Here is a 23,551-nt window from a genome sequence, read left to right on the forward strand (position 1 = left end):
TAAAAGGAAGAGAAATTGGACTTCCCTGGTGGTCGAGTGGTTGGGAATCTGCCTGCCAATGCAGAGGACATGGGTTCAATCCCTGGTCCAGGAGGATTCCATGTGCTGCAGGGCAACAAAGCCCAAGTGCCGCAACTACTGAAACCCGCACACCTCAGATCCCATGCTCCACCACAATGAGAAGCCTGAGCACCACAAGTGGGGAGGAGCCCCCACTCACTGCAACTAAGGAAAGCCTGTGTGCAGCGATGCAGGCCCAGCGCAGCCAAATAAATAAATTGGAAAAATTAAAAAAATAAAATGCGGACAAACCAAAAATGAATGTGTTGATTCCAGTGAGAGCAAATTTAGGATTTATACATTCAGTACAATTTAGACAAAGGTGTAAATTATTTGACTGTCTAAAAGGACCAGAACTTTGCCACAAACAGGGGCTCATTGTAAAGAAAAAGAAACCAATGAAAGAACACATAAAAAATGCTGGGACTAAATTACTAAAAATTGGGTCTGAAATTGAAGTATAATTAGGGATTGTATAATTTTTAAGTCTTCTATCATGTTAGTCCTACTTTCAGCCAAATAATATTTGTGGACAAAGAACTGTCTGTATTGTGTTGTTCTGTGTTCCAGTAGGTCACACTGGAGGGACCACAGAGACAGGTAAGCAGAACTGCAGGCCTCCCACCTCTGTTTTAGCTTCTGCCAAAATGAAGCTCATTTTCTGATTTACATTCTGGATTCTGAAAAAGATGTCTTGCAAAGAAAGAGTTTCCGTGCAACAAAACTCTGAAAATTATGGCCCTATCCTGATACAGTGTTTATACAAGAACATATAGTGGTTCAGTTTTTTGGAGGGACTACGTAGCTGCTGCTGCTAAGTCACTTCAGTCGTGTCCAACTTCTAAGCCATCACATTGTTTGACTCAGCAATTTTACCTCTAGCAATTGTTGTTGTTCAGTCACAAAGTCTTTGCGACCCCATGTACTGCAGCATGCCAGCTTCCCTGTCCATCACCAACTCCCGGAGTCCACCCAAACCCATGTCCATTGAGTTGGTGATGCCATCCAACTATCTCATTCTCTGTCGCCCCCTTCTCCTCCTGCCCTTAATCTTTCCCAGCACCAGGGTCTTTTCCAATGAGTTGGCTATTCATATTAGGTTGCCAAATTATTAGAGCTTCAGCTTCAGCATCAGTCCTTCCAATGAATATTCAGGGTTGATTTCCTTTAGGTTTGACTGGTTTGATCTCCTTGCTATCCAAGGAACTCTCAAGAGTCTTCTCCAGCACCACAGTTTGAAAGCATCAATTCTTCAGCATTCAGCCTTCTTACCATGCAACTCTCACATCTGTACATGACTACTGGAAAAACCAAGCTTTGACTATATGAACTTTTGTTGGCAGAGTGAAGCCTCTGCTTTTTAATATGCTGTTTAGGTTTGTCATAGCTTTCCTTCCAAGGAGCAAGGATGTTTTAATTTCATGTATTTCATACAAATAATCATTCAAGGATAAAAAGATATATGTACAGGATTTTTATTGCAGCATTGTTCATAATAGCAAAAGGTTGAAAAATTGCAAGTATTTATACATATGGAATTGGTTACAGGAATAATGATATTCATGTATTGGGATATTACATATTCTTTTGAAAGAATGACATGGAAAGATGTCCAAGATATATTAAGCCTAAAAAGCAAGTTATAAAACATTATGTTTCCATTTGTAAGTCAAATAATGTCAACAAATAAAACCATTGCTTTGACATGTGCAAATGGGTAGGTGTTACCTTACTTCTCTCTCTTTTTGTTTGGCCATGCCCAGTGGCTTGTGGGATCTTAGTTTCCTGACCAGGAATCAAATCCAGTCTATTTGCAACAGAAGTACAGAGACCACCAGAGGGAATTCCCTTTACTCCTTAAAATTACTGAAAAATCATAAGTTTACTTATTTTAGTATCTTTATCATTGGGCTTCCCGGGTAGCTCAACTGGTAAAGAATCCACCTACAATGCAGGAGACCCTGGTTCGAGTCTTGGGTTGGGAAGTTCCCCTAGAAAAAAGGGATAGGCTACCTACTCCAGTATTCTTGGACTTCCCTGGTGATGTAGATGATAAAGAATCTGCCTGCAATGCAGGAGACCTGGGTTGGAAAGATCCCCTTGGAGGAGGGCATGGCAACCCACTCCAGTATTCCTGCCTGGACAATCCCCATGGACAGGGGAGCCTTGTAGGCTACAGTTCATGGGATCGCAAAGAATTGGGCACGACTGAACAACTAAGCACAGCATATCTTTCTCATTGGCAAGATATTTTCTTATTTAAGTACAAGATTGTGCATGCGTGCTAAGTCGCTTCAGTTGTGTCCGACCCTTTGAGACCCTTAGGAATGTAGCCTACCAGGCTCCTTTGTCCATGGGATTCTCCAGGCAAAAATTCTGGAGTGGGTTACCATGCCCTCCTCCAAGGAATCTTCCCAACCCAGGGATCTGAACCTGTGTCTCTTAGGTCTCCTGTGTTGAGACGTAGGTTCTTTACCACTAGTGCCACCTGGAAGGTCCAAATACAAGATTATCTTTATTCAACTTTGGAACCATGTTGGGGTTTTCCATAACCGCTCTGTCTGAAAGTCTAATTTCTTGTTATGAAAGAGTGATTAATTAAACTTATAGTATTGTGGGTTTTAGAGAGTGAGAAAAATAACTTTAAAGAGTTTTTGTAATTCTATAGGTTAAGAAGATTATCAACATCAACTTATGGAATTTAGTGACATGGTGTAACAAAAAATAAGTTGACCCCTCAAGCCCTCACAAACACAATATCTTAATCACATTCAAGACAACAGTGATTTTTGCAAATTGGCGCAAAAGGGAGTTCCATAATTTAACCTTAGAGAGCTGCTCTGTCTTCGTTTTTCAGTCATTAATTGGGTTGACCAAAGATAACAAATTTTGTTCATACAAACATATTGCAAGGAACTGTGAAATCATGAGACTTTGTTGTTGTATGTGTGATCGTCTTTCATGCCTTAATTTCACATTGGAAGATTTCCTTTTCTCTGCCTCACTACCTCCATCACAGAAAAACACAGGAAAAAGGGGTGTTCAGAACACTGGATGTTTCCACAGACATGTGGGGCAGAATTGTCAGGATAAATTTTACAAATCAATTAAACCAACACTGTCAAAAGTAATAACAGAGAAATGAAAAGTATACATTCCTTGTCTCATTCCAAACCCTAACAGTGCATTGTAAGTGCTTTAAAGACAGTCCATTAGAAAACAGACCATGGTTTTACTTGCCTTATTTTAACTAGGAAGATTGCTATCTCACTCTATACATTTTGCTCCCTGGAGAGGTCATAATGGTGAGACCATGGAAGGCATAAGGAACGCTCATCATCTGGAAAGCAATTTAAAGCATAGGTTGTTGTACAACAGAGCTCAGGAAAATTCACAACGTCATAGACAGGAACAGGCTTAAGTAGGAACTTTACCAACCAAGAATCTGCAAGAGAAGGTATAGACAGAGGTCACACAGGGGCAAGGTGCTCTGTGGGACATGTCATAAGTGAGCATTCCGATGAAGGGACATCCTCTCTTCTTCCAGACCAAAGCTGTAAACATTCTTGTCAGTGGGGTTCATGCAGACCACTTGCTATCAGACTGTGTAGATGTCAACTGTCAAGAATTATCTGAGAGAGCCAGCTGCTTGTGTCTGGACTCCTTGGGTGTCCATGGGAAGCTGTGACCCCTCCTTCAGGGAGGGAGGAAGTCACCTGTGCCAAGGAAAGGGGAATTTGGAAGAAATAGGGAGACTGCTGGTCACAGCTGGTCCGTTGTCCAGACAACCCAGAGTGGTCTCCTGAGGTCATCTGCAGACTATTCTGTTTCACCATTGGGACTGGGCAGACATCTCTTTACATTAAAAGACACAGTTTAGAATTCTGTTTTTATTAAAAATTTAAAATGCTCGTTTCTGACACAATTGTTTGTAATCCTGAGAACCTTTTGAGGGGCTTCTGTTTTATGCCAATTTAAACAAAATTTAAATATTTTAAAAACTGGCTTTTAATTACAAATTTTAAAGATTCTTAAAGATTTCAATGCCCTTCTGGCTTTGGCTCTCAATATTTCTCCTTGGAGTTTTGTCACTTACTCATTGCCACCTGCTGGATAAAAAAAGAAGTGCAGCTGAACATTTGCCTTTTCCTTAACATACCTGTCAGCCCTTCTCAGTTTATAAATCAGACCCTGTCCTCCAAGGAGTGGCCCCTTATTGCCCCAGGTGAAGGCAGAGGAATGTAGTTCGGACTCAGGAAGAAAGAGGTTCTCTGACCTTTCCATTCCTGAGTGTGTTCTGCAACCTGCATTCATCCCTTCACCCCAGGGGTTGGGGGTGGGTAACTTGATGAACGGGATAGCAGCAGGTAAGTTCACTGACTGCTCCCGAGAGCCAAGAGAAGTGCCTGTGGTGATAATACTGGCTGCTCCCATACATCCGCTGTTGAGATCAGAGCAGCTTTGATAGGTTTCTGTACCCTGTGGACAGGTTGCTGCTGCTGCTGCTAAGTCGCTTCAGTTGTGTCTGACTCTGTGCGACCCCATAGATGGCAGCCCACCAGGCTCCCCCGTCCCTGGGATTCTCCCGGCAAGAACACTGGAGTGGGTTGCCATTTCCTCCTCCAATGCATGAAAGTGAAAACTGAAAGTGAAGTCGCTCAGTGGTCTCTGACTCTTAGTGACCCCATGGACTGCAGCCTACCAGGCTCCTCCGTCCATGGGATTTTCCAGGCAAGAGTACTGGAGTGGGGTGCCGACAGGTTAGGTTTACTTATTTAGGCTAATGTCAGATGACCTTAGGAATAAAAATTAGAGAAAGCTATTTTCAAGTCTATTTAAGATATAAAATTAGGCTTAAACAAGACATTTGAAAACTTGTTCACCACAGACCACTAAAAGTTTTCATGGCTCCATGAACACCTTTAACTTTTTGTTTCAAGAATATTGTTGTTGTTCAGTCACTAGGTCATGTCAGAGTCTGCGATCCCATGAACTGCAGCACGACTGTCTTCCTTGTCCTTCACTATTGAAAATTATTGTTCAAATCTGTCACCTTTCCTATTGAGCTCCAGTTCAGGTAACCACAGTGTGTCCCCCGGACCTCTCTCATCCCAGCCTGACAGGTCTCTGCTTCTGTCTTAGCCACCGCCAATCCATTTTCTCGCTGCAACCAGAACAATCATTATAAAATGCAGACGTAAGCATACCATTGCCATTTTTGAAGTCACGACTTTAATAAGCTTGGTGTGGGGGGTGGGGGCGCGTCCCTGGTGGCTCACTGGTAAAGAATCCACCTGCCAATGCAGGAGATACGGGTGCAATCCCTGATCTGGGAAGATCCCACATGCCTCAGAGCAACTAAGCCTGTGTGCCACAACTATTAAGCTTATGCTGTAGAACCCGAGAACAGCAAATACTGAAGCCCACATGCCACAGAGCCCAGGCTCTGCAACAAAAGCCACTGCAATGAGAAGTTCACGCACCACATCTAGGGAGTAGCCCCCACTCGCCGCAACCAGAAAAAAAGCCCGATCAGCAGTGAAGACCCAGCACAGCCTAAAGTAAATAAGTAAATAAATAATTAAAAAAAAAAAAAACTTTGGGGGCCACTCAGAGGCTGTCTTAGTCTCCCTCTTTCTTTTATTTTAACCTTTTCCTGTCATTTTCAATTCTTGCCATGTTAACCCACGTCCATTTCCCAAGCACTAGCCTCTCTGTCATTTCTAGGCCTTCACATGTGCATACTCACACACACTGCAGACTCTCTGACCAACTGGCTGACCTGTACTCACTCTTTAGACCTCAGATTCCTTTCACAAGAGGTGTCTGATCTCCCAAGGCTGGTGGGGCTCTGCTCCCAGTCCACACCAGGAAAGCTCCATTTTCACACTGTCTGTGAGGAACCATGTCCTCGTCACCACTCCATTTACACCGCACAGCTCTGGAGGGCAGGGAATGGGTCTTGTTTACTTTTGTATTCCCAGTGCCTAGTACTGTGCCTGGCAATAGTAGGTGTTCAAAAAACAAATGTTGCATGAATACATGAAATAGCATATTTGAGACACTTTTAATTTCCAAGAAAAAAAAATGTATGCTGTCAATTATACAGAGTAAATCAGAATCAATGTCTTTCTTTAAAACTAGGTTTTCTAATTAAAGAGAAATTCACAACTTACTCTCATAATTACTTTAAAAATACTGAGGCAAGAAATAAAAATGTACCCTGAGCCCATCATAAATGAAATGACTCATGAGACTCATTTAAATCTTTCTTTCCCCAAGACTTAATCAACAGAATGTATTACTTAAGAATGAGATTTTCACAAGACCAAATACTATTATGAAAAATAAGTGTGCTTTTACACACTGATTAAAACTGGCCATATTTATCTAATCCATAATACTCTTTCCCACTAAAGAAACTGTCAAAATACTTTGAATAAAGTTGTAGAACACTTGTTTCTTTCTTTCTTTGTTTTTTAGTGGTTTTTTTTTTTTTTTTGAGCTTTTCTCCTTTTTTAATCAATGACCACCTTATACAGCTTTGGAAATCTGGACAAAGAAGAGGCTGAGAAGAGGCCTGGTTCCGTGTCTGAGGGTCTCTGAGTGAGTCTGCATCAGCCAGTGGGCCCCAACTAGGCCTGTCCATGGTTTGGGCATAGCAGTTTCCTGAGTAAGGGCCTGCCCCACCCTCAGGGTAGCACCCCAGTCAAAAAAAAAAAAAAAATCAAGGCCCTCTAGGCTTCAGCCTCTTTCCAAGGCCTTCAGGAAATTGTTTAGATTCTGAGCCCAGCCTGGGAGGAGGGAGTTTACAAAGGGCAGGCAGGATCAAGTACCCAGGGATCCCCGTGATTCCCAGGCACTCTCCTGCCCTTTCCTGACAAGGGAGCAAATAAATAGACCTCCAACTCAGGAACAGAGGTTTTGGAGCAGGGACACCCTCCCCTGGGAGTTAGTAATTAAGTCTCATGTTAAAAACAAAACATCCCCAGCCCCTGCCAGTGTCTACAAAATCCTAAAGGATTGGGTGAAGGGCTAGCCTGCCTGGGGGTATACAGCACCCAGCCCTGCAGGCTCGTGGAGGGGCTCTTATGTCTGTTCTGCAGCTCCTGGGGCTCCCGCCTCTTTGGGGGTGGCTCCAAGAAGACTGATGGTGGCTTCTTCATTGAGTAGGGAGAGGCAGAGACACCCACCGCCAGGAAGTGGTTCTTTTTCTGAAACAATCTCCATAGGCCCCGGTGGTTGCCACGCACATCCAGGTCCCAGATAATGGAGGCACTTGACAAGCTGTGTCCAGGTGATGAAGTCATCATCTTTCTCAATTCGGATAAAGGCCGTGTAGGTGTGGCCCTCTGTGCCTGGCAGGAACAGAGTCTTCACAAGGGTTCTTGCTGTGGTCGAGAACCTTGGCTTCATTGAGCAGCCTGTGAACTGCCACTACATAAGCGTGCTTCTTCAGACTGTCCATGTTCCTGAGCTGGACACCTGGAACTGTGTTGAATTGTGCTTCCGGAAGTAATCCTTATGGAAGCAGCTGTTCATGTTGAGGCCAATGATGCCCAAGTGGTAGGATCAGGACACATAAGGGATGTTGCACTCTGTACCTTGCATTGTTCCAGCATTGGCATCCACATATCCCAAGCCCAGAGCTTTTCCAGTGTGGACCCCTGGGGCTCAAGCTTCTCCTTGTACAAGGATTTCTGAGCACCCAGCCCAGCCTAGGCATGGTCTCCATATGGTACAGCAGTGCTGGGTCCTCAGCTGTGTGCTCATAGCCCTGGTCATTCCAGGGAGAGATCCAGTACAAGCTGTCGTCCTCCTCTAGCAGCTGGATGGATTGGCTCAGGAAACTGAAAATATCCACAGCAGTGTCCAGGTCCTCCTTCCAGAACCACAGCAAACCTGGCTTCCGGAAACAGGTTGAAAGTGGCAGTGAGGCTGGCCTCGTTGTGCTGAGACACAAGGGTATTCTTGACACTGAAAGAAGTGTGCTGGATGCCCCTTGGACCAAACAGCAGCCACCACAGCAGTCGGTTCCTCATAGTAGCCATCGATGAAAACTGTTATCATTTGGGAAGACAACCCCTGGGCTGAGGGTAGAGAGCACAGCATCCTGTACAGGTAACTGGGCCGGTTCCCCGCAACGACAGCCACAGGTGCATTGAGGACCTTGTTGTCTGGGGTGGGTCAGGGCTGAACTGGGAAGGTGTGGGGTCCTTGCAGCTGTACATGTTCCCGTCGCCCTTGATTTTGCTGCAGAAGCAGCAGCTGTGATGGTTCAGCTCCATGTCTGCCCAGTGGCACATCTTCATCTCTGCCTCTTCAGCTGAGCTTAGTGGCACATCTGTCTTCAGCAGAACTGAACCCCCGCAGGAGGAGAGGGCAGGTGAGTCAGAATGTTTCTCCCCAAGGATAGGATCTCCTTTTCATCCCACGAAGGCCCAGGTCTCTTTCCAGCCCAGGGCAGGGCCAGCCTGGCTGTCGCGCCTCCTCAGCAGAGCCTTGGCTGTGTCCTTGAGATGGAAGGAGCCTGTGTCCTTAATAATGCAGGTGAACCCTTGGCCAGGTGCCATCATGTTGAGGAACAGCACCATGGTCTCATCTATATGAGGCACGTGCATGCCTGCTAAGTTGCTTCACTCGTGTCCTACTCTTTGTGACCCCATGGACTGTGTAGCCTGCCAGGCTCCCCTGCCCATGGGATTCTCCAGGTAAGAGAGTGGGTTGCCATGCCTTCCTCCAGGGGAATCTTCCCAAGCTAGGTACCGAACTCAGGTCTCCAATATTGCAGGCAGATTCTTCACCGTCTGAGCCACCAGGGAAGCCCAGGTCAGTTTCTACTTCCCGGTAAGATACCACTCCACTTTTTCCACACCTCAAAGGGCTTGATGAGGGGGCTGGGCTTCCAGTTATCCATGCTGTATTGGGGGGCGGAAGGGGCGGGGGTGCAGGGGTCGTCACCACTGTCCTGACCAACCCATACCTGCAGGAATGGCTCAGGGAGCCCAGGCCCCGCTGAGGCCCACACAGCTCTGCCCATCACACTGCAGCGTCCATCTACTCCACGCCCCTGGTGGCCCCACCCTGGCCCACACTTGTTTTTAAGAGGCCAAAAAGCAGGACAAGTTTAAATTCTTGGCCTCCAAATCAAATTTTGGAAAGACTTAACAGCATCAAAATTACATTATTGTTAGTCATGCCTATTCTTCTCCTATCGTTGGGGCCCCCAAATACCCCTAAATGCTGTAAGGACTCCAGCTCTAGCTGTGAAGCTGACACAGTTCTGTGCCCTGGCACGTGGCAAGGACTCTGAGATCACAACCTGGTTTCATGATGAGGAGATAATGACTGTAAGTGATGAATGGTAAGGGCTTTATGTTCTGTCTGCAAATCATGATGGGAATCTCATGGTACAAGATATAAAACAACTTGTTCTCAAATATTGCTTTGCCATCTCCACTGCTCATTAATTTTGTGGGAGTTTCTGGATAGAAGACAAACACTTATATGAACGACTCACAAATATTATTATACAAGTCTTTGGAAAATGCAATTCTATTGTTATATTTGAAAATAGTCATTGCCTTTCTGTTTTCCAGAGATAAATATGTTTTCCAAGGACAGCAAAGGAAAAATGCAAAAAGATACCTCCTGGTATTCTCGTGGGAGCTTCCCTTTAGCTATTAATACAAAAATGTCAGTGTAGTAGGCTAGGTGATGGCCCTGGAGATATCAGCTCAAACACCCGGAACCTGTAAATGCTGCTTTATCTGGATAAAGGGACTTTGCAGATGTGGGGTTTCTTTTTTTTCTTTCAGATTTCTTTTCAGATGGGGAGATAATCCTGGATTATTGGTTGTCTTAAATGCCATCACATACATTTTTGTAAGAGAGAGGGAGACAGATATTTGACAGAGACATAGTGAAGGTGTTGTGAAGATGGAGGCAAAGAGTGGAGTGATGTCATCACAAGCAAGGAATGTCACCAGGAGTTGGAAGAGACAAGGAATGAATCTTTCCCTAAAACCACCAGAGCAAGAAGGCCCTGTAACACCTTGATTTTTGACCCAGTGACACTGATTTCACACTTCTGGCCTCCAAAACCATGAGAGACTGTTCGTAGTGATATGTGACACAGCCGCAGGAAACTGATACAACCAGGGTTACCGAGGGGCTACATGGGCTTCCCTGGTGGCTCAGTGGTAAAGAATCCATCTTCAATGCAGGTGACACAGGTTCAATCTCTGGATCGGGAAGATCCCCTGGAGAAGGCAATGGCAACCCACTCCAGTATTCTTGCCTGGAAAATCCCGTGGACACAGGAACCTTGCCGGCTACAGTCCACGGGAGCTCAAAAAAGTCAAACACGACTTAGCAACTAAACAACAACATGGAGATAAATGTTTATTTTAGTGGATTTTGATTATAATCCTGAGGATTCATTCAACATATACTGATCACTTACCATGTGTGACTAGACTATAAGCTCCACTGGGCAAAGATTTTTGTTTAGTTCACTATATGCTCAGCATCTGGAACAGTGCTTGGCACATAGCAGATGCTCATAAATATTTTGGAATGATATTTGCTTGCCTCTCTTCTAGGCCCAAGGACACAGCAGTGAACAATGTAGATGACATCTCTGCATTTGGGATGCTTACATGTTAGTGGAGAAGAGACAATAAATACACAAATAAATATGTTACATTATAGTAATGATCAATGCTCTATGGGAAAAGCAGAGTAAGAGAGACTGGGAATGTGAAGTGGTGCCTTTTTAGATATAGAAGTTAGAAAAGGCTTATCAGAGGTGACATTTGAACAGAAGCCTGAATGAGGTGAGAGAGCAAGTCTGGTGACAATCTGGGGAAAATGTTATAGGTATAAGGACAGGCATGTGCAAAGGTCCTGTGGTGGTTAAAGGTTTGGTGTGTTGGAGGAACAGGAGGACCAGCAAGACAGCCAGTGTGGCTTTGGAGCGGAATGTCTAACAATGGGGCTCCGGGAAATTAGATCAGAGAGGTGGGCACGGCAGGATCTAGATCATAAGGGACCTTTTTTTGGTTAGGACTTGAGGTAGATATATCTAATTCTCTACCAAGAATTTATTTGTTGTTCAGTTGCTAAGTTGTGTCTGACTCTTTGCAACCCCATGGACTGCAGCATGCCAGGTTTCCCTGTCCTTCACTATCTCCTGAAGTTTGTTCAAACTCATGTCCATTGAGTTGATGATATCATCCAACCATCTCATCCTCCATCACCTGCTTATTCTCCTGCTCACAATCTTCCCTAGCATCAGGGTCTTTTTCCAACGAGTTGGCTCTTTTTATCAGGTGACCAAAGTATTGGAGCTTTAGCTTCAGCATCAGTCCTTCCAATGAATATTCAGTGTTGATTTCCTTTAGGATTGACTGGTTTGATCTCCTTCCAGTCCAAAGGACTCTCAAGAGTGTTCTCCAGCACCACAATTCAAAAGCATCAATTCTTCGATCCAACTCTCACATCTGTACATGACTACTGGAAAAACCACAGCTTTGACTTTTGTTGGCAAAGTGATGTGTCTGTTTTTTAATACTAGTTTAATGACTAGTTTGTCATAGCTTTTCTTCCAAGGAGCAAACGTCTTTTAATATCATGGCTATAGTCACTGTCCACAGTGATTTTGGAATACAAGAAAATAAAATCTGTCACTGTTTACACTTTTTCCCCATTTATTTGCCATGAAGTGATGAGACCAGATGCCATGATCTTCATTTTTTGAATGTTGAATTTTAAATCAGCCTTTCTACTCTCCTCTTTCAGCCTCATCAAGAGGCTCTTTAGTTCCTTTTCGCTTTCTGCCATTAGAGTGGTATCATTTGCATACCTGAGTTGTTGCTATTTCTCCCAGAAATCTTGATTCCAGGTTGGAATTCATCCACCCTGGCATTTCACATGATGTACTCTGCATATAAGTTAAATAAGTAGGGTGACAATATACAACCTTGACGTACTCCTTTCCCAATTTTGAACAAGCCCATTGTTCCATGTCCGGTTCTGTTGCATCTTGACCCACATACAGCTTTCTCAGGGATAGGTAAGGTGGTCTGGTATTTCCATCTCTTTAAGAATTTTCCTCCACCAAGAATTTATAAGTGATCACAGATTTTCTGACTTTAACTAGTTAAGATAAATGTTTTCACTTATCTACCTTTCTCCTCATCCTTTTCTCCTTCCAGGCCCTAAGTTTTAAGTTTGTTGTTTGGCTTTATGGATGGATGGTGAGTTAGGTTGTCTCTTTTAGTGGGAGCAGAGACTGGATTTACAAAGGCTGTTAATAGTATTGTCTTTGAATGAGTAGCACTGTTGTTCATCATGACACATTTAAAGTATATGAAAGATTCTGCTCAGACCCTGCTTGGTGAGAGGAATTAGAAAAGACTTGCTCTGTGGGATAAATTATTTCCAGAATTCATTTCAAACAGAACATATGATTACTTGCAAAGGTTAAAATGACTTCCCTCGTACAGAAAACACTACAATGCACAGGACTTTTCTCTGTAACTAGGTCATTTATGTGATAGTATTATTTTCATTACTCAATCCCCTCCCCTTTCCCAGTGGTTTCTGTCAGAAATGGCCATTAGTCATCTAAGTTAGGATTTGCATTATTACTGGCTAAAAATATTCTAACGAATAACACTAATGTTGGGAAAATTACTTAACAGTCCAGCATCAAGTGCTCTAACCTATAAAACAGGAGTGATTCCGTTTGCCCTATCTACTCAATATACTCACTGAAAAAGTGCTCTTTTTATTTTTCAAAATAGACTATATCCAGAAGATGGTATTATGTCAAAACAAAGAAAATTAAGTTGAGTAGCTTGGGGCATTTCCTATAAACCATTAGAGTACTGTCAAATTTGCAAATAATAGAAACTATTTTCTTTTTTAAACAACTATTTCAAATACATGCATTCAATGAGTATCACAGAATTAGCACCATTGTCAATTTTTGCCTTTATTCAGTCATTCAACCAATATTTATTGAGCACCCACAATGCACCAGGTACAGTAACTGGCAAAATGGTCACAGGCCCTGCCCTCGGAGAGCTTCAGAGCCCAAACACTTACAGATCCATCTCAGAAGTGACTTCTGAGCAAGGTGAGAACACCAGTCTGGTTATTTTGCTGTTAGTTTTTTTTTGAAATGAATGCCACTACTTTACTTATCTTATTCACTAGCCTTGTCAAGTTACTTTTGTCAGTGTTTTAAAAAATTAACTTGTTCTCAAAGAAGAAATATTTGACACCACTGAGATACTCAAAAGAATACACCCTAAGCTCAGAAATCAATTTCAAACCAGAAGGAGTGTTCTAAGTATGTGCTTATCCACAGTGGCTCAAAATATACTGAGAACTATTCCTCTGAAGGAACCATCACTTCTTAAATAAATGCATGTTGAGGTTCTATTTTAAAACGCATGTTACTATTTTTAGCCCCTGCTTAAGAATCTGGCCTTACTTTACATGGAGCAGGCTTCAGATATGGCAGTGACTGCAGTTGCTCCTTATTATTCTGTCAGTGTCATTGTGAAATCTTCACATTAAACACCTGGGGAATGGCAACAGGAACCATGTCTTAAAATCAGAGGAAAGATAAATGGTCTTGAAATTTTAATAATAGTTCTCAGTTTTTATTTAGAAGCAAATCTCTAGGGAAAGCATTATGAGTAATTGATTTGAAAAAATTTTAATTGTGTATTTTTCACATGAAAGCAATTTTGCTTTCCACATCTTTATTTGAAAGAGTCAAATCTCACATTTGTCAGATGAAATTGCTGCTTAAATTATCTGAGATGATTTTCACATTCTTTTATGGAAATCAGATTTTGTGAGGTTGTAGAATTACTTTAGAAATGACTGTGGAGTGTTCACTCTTCCAGGAGAGATTGCTAATTGGAGTTGAAGCATTATTAATAAACATCCTCCTGAAAGTACTCAAGCTAACCCAAAGCCCAGACAAAAATTAAGCAAAGTAAGTTAGTTCTTGAAATGAAACTCTTGAAACCCCAACTTGAGAAGATAAAGAACCAAGAAAAAAAACATATAGAAAAAAGAAAAAATTGACAGAGTATTAAAATGACAGAATACTTATTAGAAGAAGTATTTTTTAACTACATATTTAGTTTTTCAATTACACACATGGCATAGATTATACTATAGCTTTGATGTATATCTGTTCATTGTCTCTCTCACTGCTTGAAAATGTAAAACAGAAAAATTTCCACGTGCCTGCACCTCACATGTGCAGAGCTCCACACTGAGATGCCTGCTCGGCCGCCTCCAGGGAGGGCTGTCCAGAGTGAGGGACACATGGCCATGCAAGAGTCAGCTGCCTCTGACGTTGCCCTTTGTTACCAGGTGAAGTGCAGGCCCAATGCTGCTAGACATTCCAGATGTTCAGAAGACCACTGTCTTGGTTGGGCTTTCCCCAAAGCAGACCCTGGGATGAAGATTTGGGTACAAGTATTTATTTGGAAGGTGATCCCAGGATACTCAGTGGAGAGGGGCAGCGGCCATCTGACAACCACTGAAAGGAGGGAGAGCAAAAATTGCCTTGTTTTCAAAGGAAGTATTTTGAGATTTTAGTTGTTAACAGTAAACATATTTAAAGCTTCTTAGTAATTGTTTACAGACAATGGAAAAAATTTTCTAACAATGAGCTGAACCCAGGATTTAAGGTAGGCTCTTTTTTTTTAGGCATAGAACGTGCTATCCAGGAAACTACAGCATTACTATATCTGGGATGCACGATAAGAATAAGTTCAGGTAGGCTTAGAGGGCAAAGGTAAGTTGTTACTCCTGGGAGAGGAGAAGGGACTACATCATTAAAATGACACGTGAAAGCGAATTCCCTGGCCATTCAGTGGTTAGGACTTGGTGCTTTCAATTCCCAGGCCAGTGTTCAAGTCCCGGTCAGGGCACTAAGATCCTGCAAGCCACAAGGCACAGCCAAAAAAAAAAAAAGTAAGGTGTGAAAAGCACAACACGATAGATGGGTATATGGGGTGGGGCGGGATGGATGATGCCTAATCACAAGGTAGTTGTATATAGATAACATGTTGACTTCCTTTTAAATAAGAATTTTCAAATGGCTTGATCCTCTAGTTCCTTTTTAAGAACTATGGTAACTCCATATCTGGCCTAAAATGTATAAAAATCATGAAAAGTTCCCCAGGGCTGCAGAGACTGGTTAAACTTGTTAGTGTGCTGAATTTGAGGGCCGCTGCCTCTCCTTGGCTCCCTTCTCAGCATTTTCCACGTTAACAGACCCCCCTTCCCACCACCAGTAAATGGTTTACTTACCTCTGCCTTTGAGGCAATGGCACCCCACTCCAGTACTCTTGCCTGGAAAATCCCATGGACGGAGGGCCTGGTGGGCTGTAGTCCATGGGGTCGCTAAGAGTCCGACACGACTGAGCGACTTCACTTTCACGTTGAGTTGTAAAATAATTCTTGTGTGCTAAGTCACTTCAGTCATGTCTGACTCTTTGCGGCCCTATGGACTGTAGCCTGCTGGGCTTCCTCTATCCATGGGATTCTCCAGGCAAGAATACTGGAGTGGGTTGCCATGCCCTCCTCCAGGGGATCTTCCTGACCCAGAGATTGAACATGCATCTCTTGCATCTCCTGCACTGGCGGGTGAATTCTTTACCACTAGTGCCAACTGGGAAGCCAACCTCCCTAACCCGTTTTATCCCAAGTCTTTCCCATTTCAGCAAGTGGCAATTCCATCTTCTAGTGGCTCAATCTAGAAACTTCATCTGTGGACTCATCAATTTCTTTCACATTCCACCTTAAATTTCTTTTAATGTCACCTTTAAAATGATCCAGAATCTGAATATTTCTCATTATTGCCTCTATTACTACACTGGTCCAAGCCACCATCATCTCTCATTTGGATGACTGGATCATTGAAACCACCCTCCCTGGTCTCCTATGCACCAGCCAGAGTGGCCATTTCAAACTCAAGTCCCTCTTCAGTTCTCAGCACTTGCAGAGCACCCCATCTCATTTAAAACAAAATACAAAGGCCTTACTGTGGTGTAGAAGGCTCCAGGGAATCTGGGCCCCACTATTTTCCTAACCTCACATCTTATAACTCTCTGTCCCTCATTGCTCTGGCCTCACTGGTTTCCTTGTAGTTCTTCAAAACCCCAGGCTCACTCCCACGTCAGGGCCACTGGACTTGCTGTTCCTTTATCTGAGATGCCCTTTGCAGTTATCCACACACTTTATGACCAACCTAGACAGCATATTAAAAAGCAGAGACGTTACTTTGCCAACAAAGGTCCATCTAGTCAAGGCTATGGTTTTTCCAGTGGTCATATATGGATGTGAGATTTGGACTATAAAGAAAGCTGAGCGCCGAAGAATTGATGCTTTTGAACTGTGGTGTTGGAAAAGACTCTTGAGAGTCCCTTGGACTGCAAGGAGATCCAACCAGTCCATCCTAAAGGAGATCAGTCCTGAGTGCTCATTGGAAGGACTGATGTTGAAGCTGAAACTCCAGTACTTTGGCCGCCTGATGTGAAAAGCTGACTCACTTGAAAAGACCCTGATGCTGGGAAAGATTGAAGGCAGGAGGAAAAGGGGACAACAGAGGATGAGATGGTTGGATGGCATCACTGACTCAATAGACATGGGTTTAGGTGGACTCCGGGAGTTGGTGATGGACAGGGAGGCCTGGCATGCTGCAGTCCATTGGGTCGCAAAGAGTTGGACATGACTGAGCAACTGAACTGAACTGATACAGTGCTTACTTTCTTCATGGTTTTTGCTCAAGTGCTGCTTTATTGGAAAAGCCTTCCTCGACTCTAATTTTCCCCAGTCATTTATTACCCCCTTACCTTGCTTTATTTTTCTTTATTCATCAGCTGACATAATGTTTTAATATATATTATTAAAATTTTTCATTGAAGGATAATTGATTTACAGAATTGTGTTGTTTTCTGCCAAACATCAACATGAATCAACTATAGGTATACATGTCTCCTCCCTCTTGAACCTTCCTCCCCATCACCCCCAACTAGAATGTAAGTTCCATGAGAGCAGGGATTCTTTTTTGTTGTTGTTTACTGATGTGTTCTCAGTACCTAGATTAAGCTCTTATTGACTGAATAAATTAGTATGTATTATGGAGCATTCTGATTATCTTATATATATTATTTATAGGCTAGCTCTCCAGTTAAAATAAAAGAATCAGAAGCCTTCAGTAAAACAGCCTGCTTTAAAAGAAGGATGCTTAGGGGCTTCCCCGCTGGTCCAGTGGTTACAAATCTTCCATGCAAAGCAGAGGACACCAGTTCGATCCCTGGTCTGGGAAGATCCCACATGCCATAGAGCCAACTATGCCTGTGTGCCACAGTTAATGAAGCCTGAGCGCCTAGAGCCTGTGCTCTGTAACAAGAGAAGCCACTGCAATGAGAAGCCCATGCACCATAACGAAGAGTAGCCCCCTACTTACAACTAGAGAAAGCCTACACGCAGCAATAAAGACCCACCACAGCAAAAAAAAAAAAACTAAAATTAAATAGATTAATTTTTTTTAAATGCTTAAATCCCATACTTCAAGAAGTTGGTAGTGAAAACCCTTGTGTTATGCTCAAATAAAGATTAGTGTAACAATTTTAGAAAAAAAGTTATTCTTAGAGTCATACTATTGAAATTGTTTATTGAAACGTATCATGCTTTATATGCTTATTGAAATGTTTATTCAATATGTTTATTGAAACATATTTTAGGTTTATTCATTAATCAGTCACTCAAAAACACAGACTGAGTCCTTCCTGTATGAAGGGTAATGGGCCAGTCCTGGGGATTGAAAGTTGAAAGAAAAGTCTGGCCCGCAAGGATTGACCATCGCTATCAACTACAACAGAACAAGGGGAGGTTCTGAGTTGGCAGGTGTTTATGCTGCTTGAGAGTCAGAGCTGCTACATGTCAAGGTAACGTCAAAGGCACCAGAAAGACCCCTGGAAAAAGTGACAGGAGTAAAGATGCACAGACCCCTGGGGAGTCAGGCAGGGAGAGAAAGCGGAGCTCCAGACGGGGTAAGCAGAATGCAGCCAGAGAGATGAGGGGGCAAGGTTTGTTGAGGCCGTGAAGTGGCTCAGAATGGCTGGAGGGTTCCCTGCCAGTGAGAAAATGACTGCTTTAAAGATGTGCTAGGATGTGGACTACTGAACTGAAACTGGTGGCTTTAAGTCTAAGCGAACAATTTCTGTTACAGGAGATGTAATGAGGTAGCACAACTCTCTGGGAAACTTTCTGGTTTCTTTCGGAGATGTAATTGAATTGTGGTACCCAGTGTTTGAGATTCAGAGGTTTGTTCATTGGTTTTTCAACTGGAAAGCACCTAAGGTTCATCCAGAATTTATCCCCATTTTCTCTGAGTTCCTAGGTTCCTGACAGTTTGCACTTTGAACTCTTTGGCCACTTATTATCAGTTCTGTTAGATTTCAACTGCTTTTTACAGAATGCCTTGATCAATGCATTCACTTCCATGTCTTGTCTTCTCTCCTTCCTCTCTTCTCATTTATCATCTCTGTCACTCATCTTTGTAAGACTTGGATTCTCCTGGTTAGTTGTGATGTCAGTTCCAAATGGTAATTAAACCATTGTCTATTTTAAGGAGAACTTTGAGTAATTGAAATGCTTACTGTAACATGAATTGAAATGCATGTAATAGTAGATATTTTAAAGGATACGATTAGAATTAGAATATAACATTATCTTTAAAGCAATTTTTAAAATACCTTCTCTATACAAAACATATTATGTAATGTTCAGCTGTTACCACCTGGTTGTCACCCTCTGCAGTAAGATCTTATCTTCAAGTGTCTGAGCAGACGCAGTTTCCTCACATTCACCTTTCAGAGGGTGGGTGCGGCACACACTAGGCTTCTGACCCTTTGTGTGCGCTCTCCTGGGGCAGAACCATGGGCCACCAGGACATTAGTCATAACTCGTCCCCTCCTTGAGACTCATTCAATCGGCAGGTTCCTTTCAGCTCTCCAGGGGTGCCGTGAAGCAAGCTGGCATGGTTTTCTAAAGTTTTCCACAGGGCCTTGCAATTATACATCACTGGATATGGGGGCCGTGGTGGACTGGAGAGTTCTGGTTGACTCTGCCTCCACCCGACTCATGCAAAGTGCATTTATCAGCAAGTCCAATGATAACATGTTGTGTGTATTCCTTGACTTTGAACAACCGGCTCTTTATTTTCTGCCCTACTTGCCTTGGTGACCCCATCCCTACAATCACTCTTGGATCGAGCCACACTGACTGACCTCAGCAAGAGGAAGCAGGGACCCAGAGCAGTATTTCTGAAGTGGGATGCACACACAGGAGCAGAAGGGAGCAAGATGCCCCATCTGGTGTGGAAAGAAGTGACTACTAGAACATTTCTGCTCATTTTGTTTGAAAAAAGTCAGTTTTACCAAATTGACTGTGTGGATTGTCCCTGGCTATTCACATGGTCCGGTCCTCAGACAGCCAAGTGCCAGTCCGGGACACGGCCTCTACTTTTGTTCCCGTGACTATTGTGGCTATGCAGCTCAGGCTGTGTGTGCCCTGGCAGGTAGCTTCACAAATTGTATCAGCAGCTTTCCAAAACCAATCTTCACAAAACAGACAAGCAGCTTTAAAAGAAAATCCTGCAAAGACACCTCTGACTGAGGCTAACACTCTCAACACAAGCACAAGGGACAGGAAAATATCAGAGTGCTCCTCCTGTACCTGGTATGAGCTCTTAATCAGCTACATAAGGAGGCAAAAACAATGATGGTCTAATCAGTCTTGTTTGGAGTGAGCCAAAAAGTTCAAAGTTAGCAGATGACTGAAATAAGCATTTATGTCCACTGTGATCAATAGCAAACCTCATCATACGTGGATACTAAATACTAAGCATGGAGTCTTGTGCAGTATCTTTCTCAGCATGACGGGCATTCAAGCCCATTGCTGAGACACACTCAGCTTAGAACCATCTTTCAGACTGCTTTATCATCAAGTGTTAAACCAACATTTCCAAAATAAGACACCATATTCAACCACCTTCTTCTAATAGGGCAGAAGTTTTAAAAATAATTATTGCATTTTAAAAACTACTTTTAAGGGACTTCTCTGGTGGTCCAGTGGTTGAGACTCTGTGCTTCCAATAGGGTTCAATCCTTGGTCAGGGAACAAAGATCACACATGCTGTGTGATGTGGCCAAGGGGAAAAAAAAAAAAAACAACTACTTTCAAGACAGTGTTATAGACTAATCTTACCCAGAGCAATGAAGACCCAGAACAGCCAAAAATAAGGTAATTAAATAAAATAAAGGAATTTATATAACAAAACAGAAACAGACTCAAAGATATAGAGAATGAACTTGTGGTTATCAGTAGGGAGAGGGAAGGGGGAGGAGGAAGATAGGCAAAGAGTTGATTAAGAGACACAAACTACCAGGTATAAAATAAATAACCAACAGGGATATACCGTACAACACAGGGAAATATAGTCATTATTTTGTAATAACTTCAAATGGAGTATAATCTATAAAAATATTGAATCATTATACTGTATACTGAAATGAATATAATAGTGTAAATCAAGTATACTTAAATTTATTAAGAAAAAATAGTAAGTGGTTCAAATATCAGTTCAGTTCAGTAGCTCAGTCGTGTCCAACTCTTTGTGACCCCATGAACCGCAACACGCCAGGCCTCCCTGTCCATCACCAACTGCTGGAGTCTACCCAAACCCATGTCCATTGAGTCAGTGATGCCATCTAACCATCTCATCCTCTGTCGTCCCCTTCTCCTCCTGCCCTCAATTTTTCCCAGCATCAGGGTCTTTTCAAGTGAGTCAGCTCTTTGCATCATGTGGCCAAAGTATTGGAGTTTCAGCTTCAACATCAATCCTTCCAATGAACACCTGGGACTGATCTCCTTTAGGATGGACTGGTTGGATCTCCTTGAAGTCCAAGGGACTCTCAAGAGTCTTCTCCAACACCACAGTTCAAAAGCATCAATTCTCCTGTGCTCAGCTTTCTTTATAGTCCAACTCTCACATCCATATAGACCTTTGTTGGCAAAGTAATGTCTCTGCTTTTTAATATGCTGTCTAGGTTGGTCATAACTTTCCTTCCAAGGAATAAGCGTCTTTTAATTTCATGGCTGCAGTCACCATCTGCAGTGATTTTGGAGCCCCCAAAAATAAAGTCTGACACTGTTTCCACTGTTTCCCCATCTGTTTGCCATGAAGTGATGGGACCAGATGCCATGATCTTCGTTTTCTGAATGTTGAGCTTTAAGCCAACTTTTTCACTCTCCTCTTTCACTTTCATCAAGAGGCTCTTTAGTCCCTCTTCACTTTCTGCCATAAGGGTGGTGTCATCTGCATACCTGAGGTGACTGATATTTCTCCTGGCAATCTTGATTCCAGCTTGTGCTTCCTCCAGCCCAGCATTTCTCATGATGTACTCTGCATATAAGTTAAATAAGCAGGTGACAATATACAGCCTTGATGTACTCCTTTTCCTATTTGGAACCAGTCTGTTGTTCCATGTCCAGTTCTAACTGTTGCTTCCTGACCTGCATACAGGTTTCTCAAGAGGCAGGTCAGGTGGTCTGGTATTCCCATCTCCTTCAGAATTTTCCACAGTTTATTGTGATCCACACAGTCATAGTCAATTTTGGCATAGTCAATAAAGCAGAAATAGATGTTTTTCTGCAAGTCTCTTGCTTTTTTGATGATCCAGCAGATGTTGGCAATTTGATCTTTGGTTCCTCTGCCTTTTCTAAAACCAGCTTGAAAATCTGGAAGTTCACGGTTCACAACTGCTGAAGCCTGGCTTGGAGAATTTTGAGCACCACTTTACTAGCGTGTGAGATGAGTGCAATTGTGCGGTAGTTTGAGCATTCTTTGGCATTCATTTCCTTTCTTTGGGATTGGAATGCAAACTGACCTTTTCCAGTCCTGTGGCCACTGCTGAGTTTTCCAAATTTGCTGACGTATTGAATGCAGCACTTTCACAGCATCATCTTTTAGGATTTGAAATAGCTCAACTGGAATTCCATCACCTCCACTAGCTTTGTTCGTAGTGATGCTTCCTAAGGCCTACTTGACTTCACATTCCAGGATATCTGGCTCTAGGTAAGTGTGAGTGATCACACCATCATGATTATCTGGGTCGGTTCAAATATAATTTCTAACAAAATAATATTTAAATAATTTTGTATCTCATTTAAATAAAAGAAGGTCTAGTTAAAGTTAAAAGTTTCTTGAGGACTATTGTGTCCTCTGACACTGTCACTTGAATACCCTAGCTTACAAAGAACTTTTCTGTATATTACGCCAGTCTTTCCCACAGCCACCCAAGATACGTAAAGTGGAGAAAAGTGGAAGTTGCTCAGTCCTGTCTGATTCTTTGCGACCCCACAGACTATACAATTCCCATTTTTAAAGAAAACTGAAGCTTGGTCCTGAAACCAAGTCCTATACACTGCCCAAAAAACTGAGAAGAAACAGAATGCAGAATAAATCCTTAGGAAGCAAGTTACGTTTTAAATGTTACAATTTGTGAATTGTGTTTCAACAGGTTCTCAATAAATTGAAAGGGAAATGTTTTCAATCTGTGTGTACTCATTTTGAAGTAATTATAAGTAAAATTTAAAACTATATCCATCTATTTATTCAAGCCTTTATTCAGTACCTACTATATGGACAATCCTGTGCAAAATATTCAAGGAATAGAAAGATGAATTTTTAACTAGTGCCAACTCTCAAGGAGAGTTTTCAATCTAATGATAATGAGTTTAACACAAACTGTAGGAAAGGAATTAGGAGTAGGCATTTGCCCTTAATTGAGAAAAATCACCTCATTTTTGTAGTTTAAGGCATAAATTGCCAGTTGGTAAACAGTACTATTATACATACCTTTATTAGTTCATCATCTTTAAAGGAGGTAGATCTATTTCTTCTAAAAACATCTTACTCAATCACATCTTTATGACTGGTTTGAATTTTTGAAGCAAAAGTTTGCTCAAAGAGCAAAATAAGATTCATAAAATCAAACTAACATTATGCACAGAAAGACAAGTATCTACAACAGCATGCAAAGGTTCAGTATTAAAGGGTTAAATCTGAGTTACTTTGGAGACTTGTCCTGAACAAGTTGTTATGTACAATTTCATCATCTATAAAACAGGGGTGATATTTAATTCCAATTAAGATTATAACTCAGATGCTACAATTATTTCCACCTGTCATAATAAACAGAGTTAAAAAACTAGTATAAAAACTTTTCTAATAATTTATGTTTTAAAAATAAACTGGAATGAAAGTAGGTAAAGGAAAAAGTGATGATGGTGTGGATAATTTAACAGTAACTCTCAGTACATAAATGAATGTAAATGTGCAAGTTATCTATTTTTTCCTACATCTTATTACTTTTTAAAAAAT

At 42.2% G+C, this 23,551-nt stretch overlaps 1 pseudogene; it reads right to left on the reverse strand.

The window, feature by feature from the left end:
• LOC132346589 (protein O-linked-mannose beta-1,2-N-acetylglucosaminyltransferase 1-like) lies at positions 1-23,550 on the reverse strand (annotated as a pseudogene).
• Between the last annotated feature and the right edge of the window lies 1 nt (position 23,551).

The sequence above is a fragment of the Bos taurus genome, chromosome 11 (genome assembly GCF_002263795.3).
Source record: "Bos taurus isolate L1 Dominette 01449 registration number 42190680 breed Hereford chromosome 11, ARS-UCD2.0, whole genome shotgun sequence".
NCBI lineage: Eukaryota > Metazoa > Chordata > Mammalia > Artiodactyla > Bovidae > Bos > Bos taurus.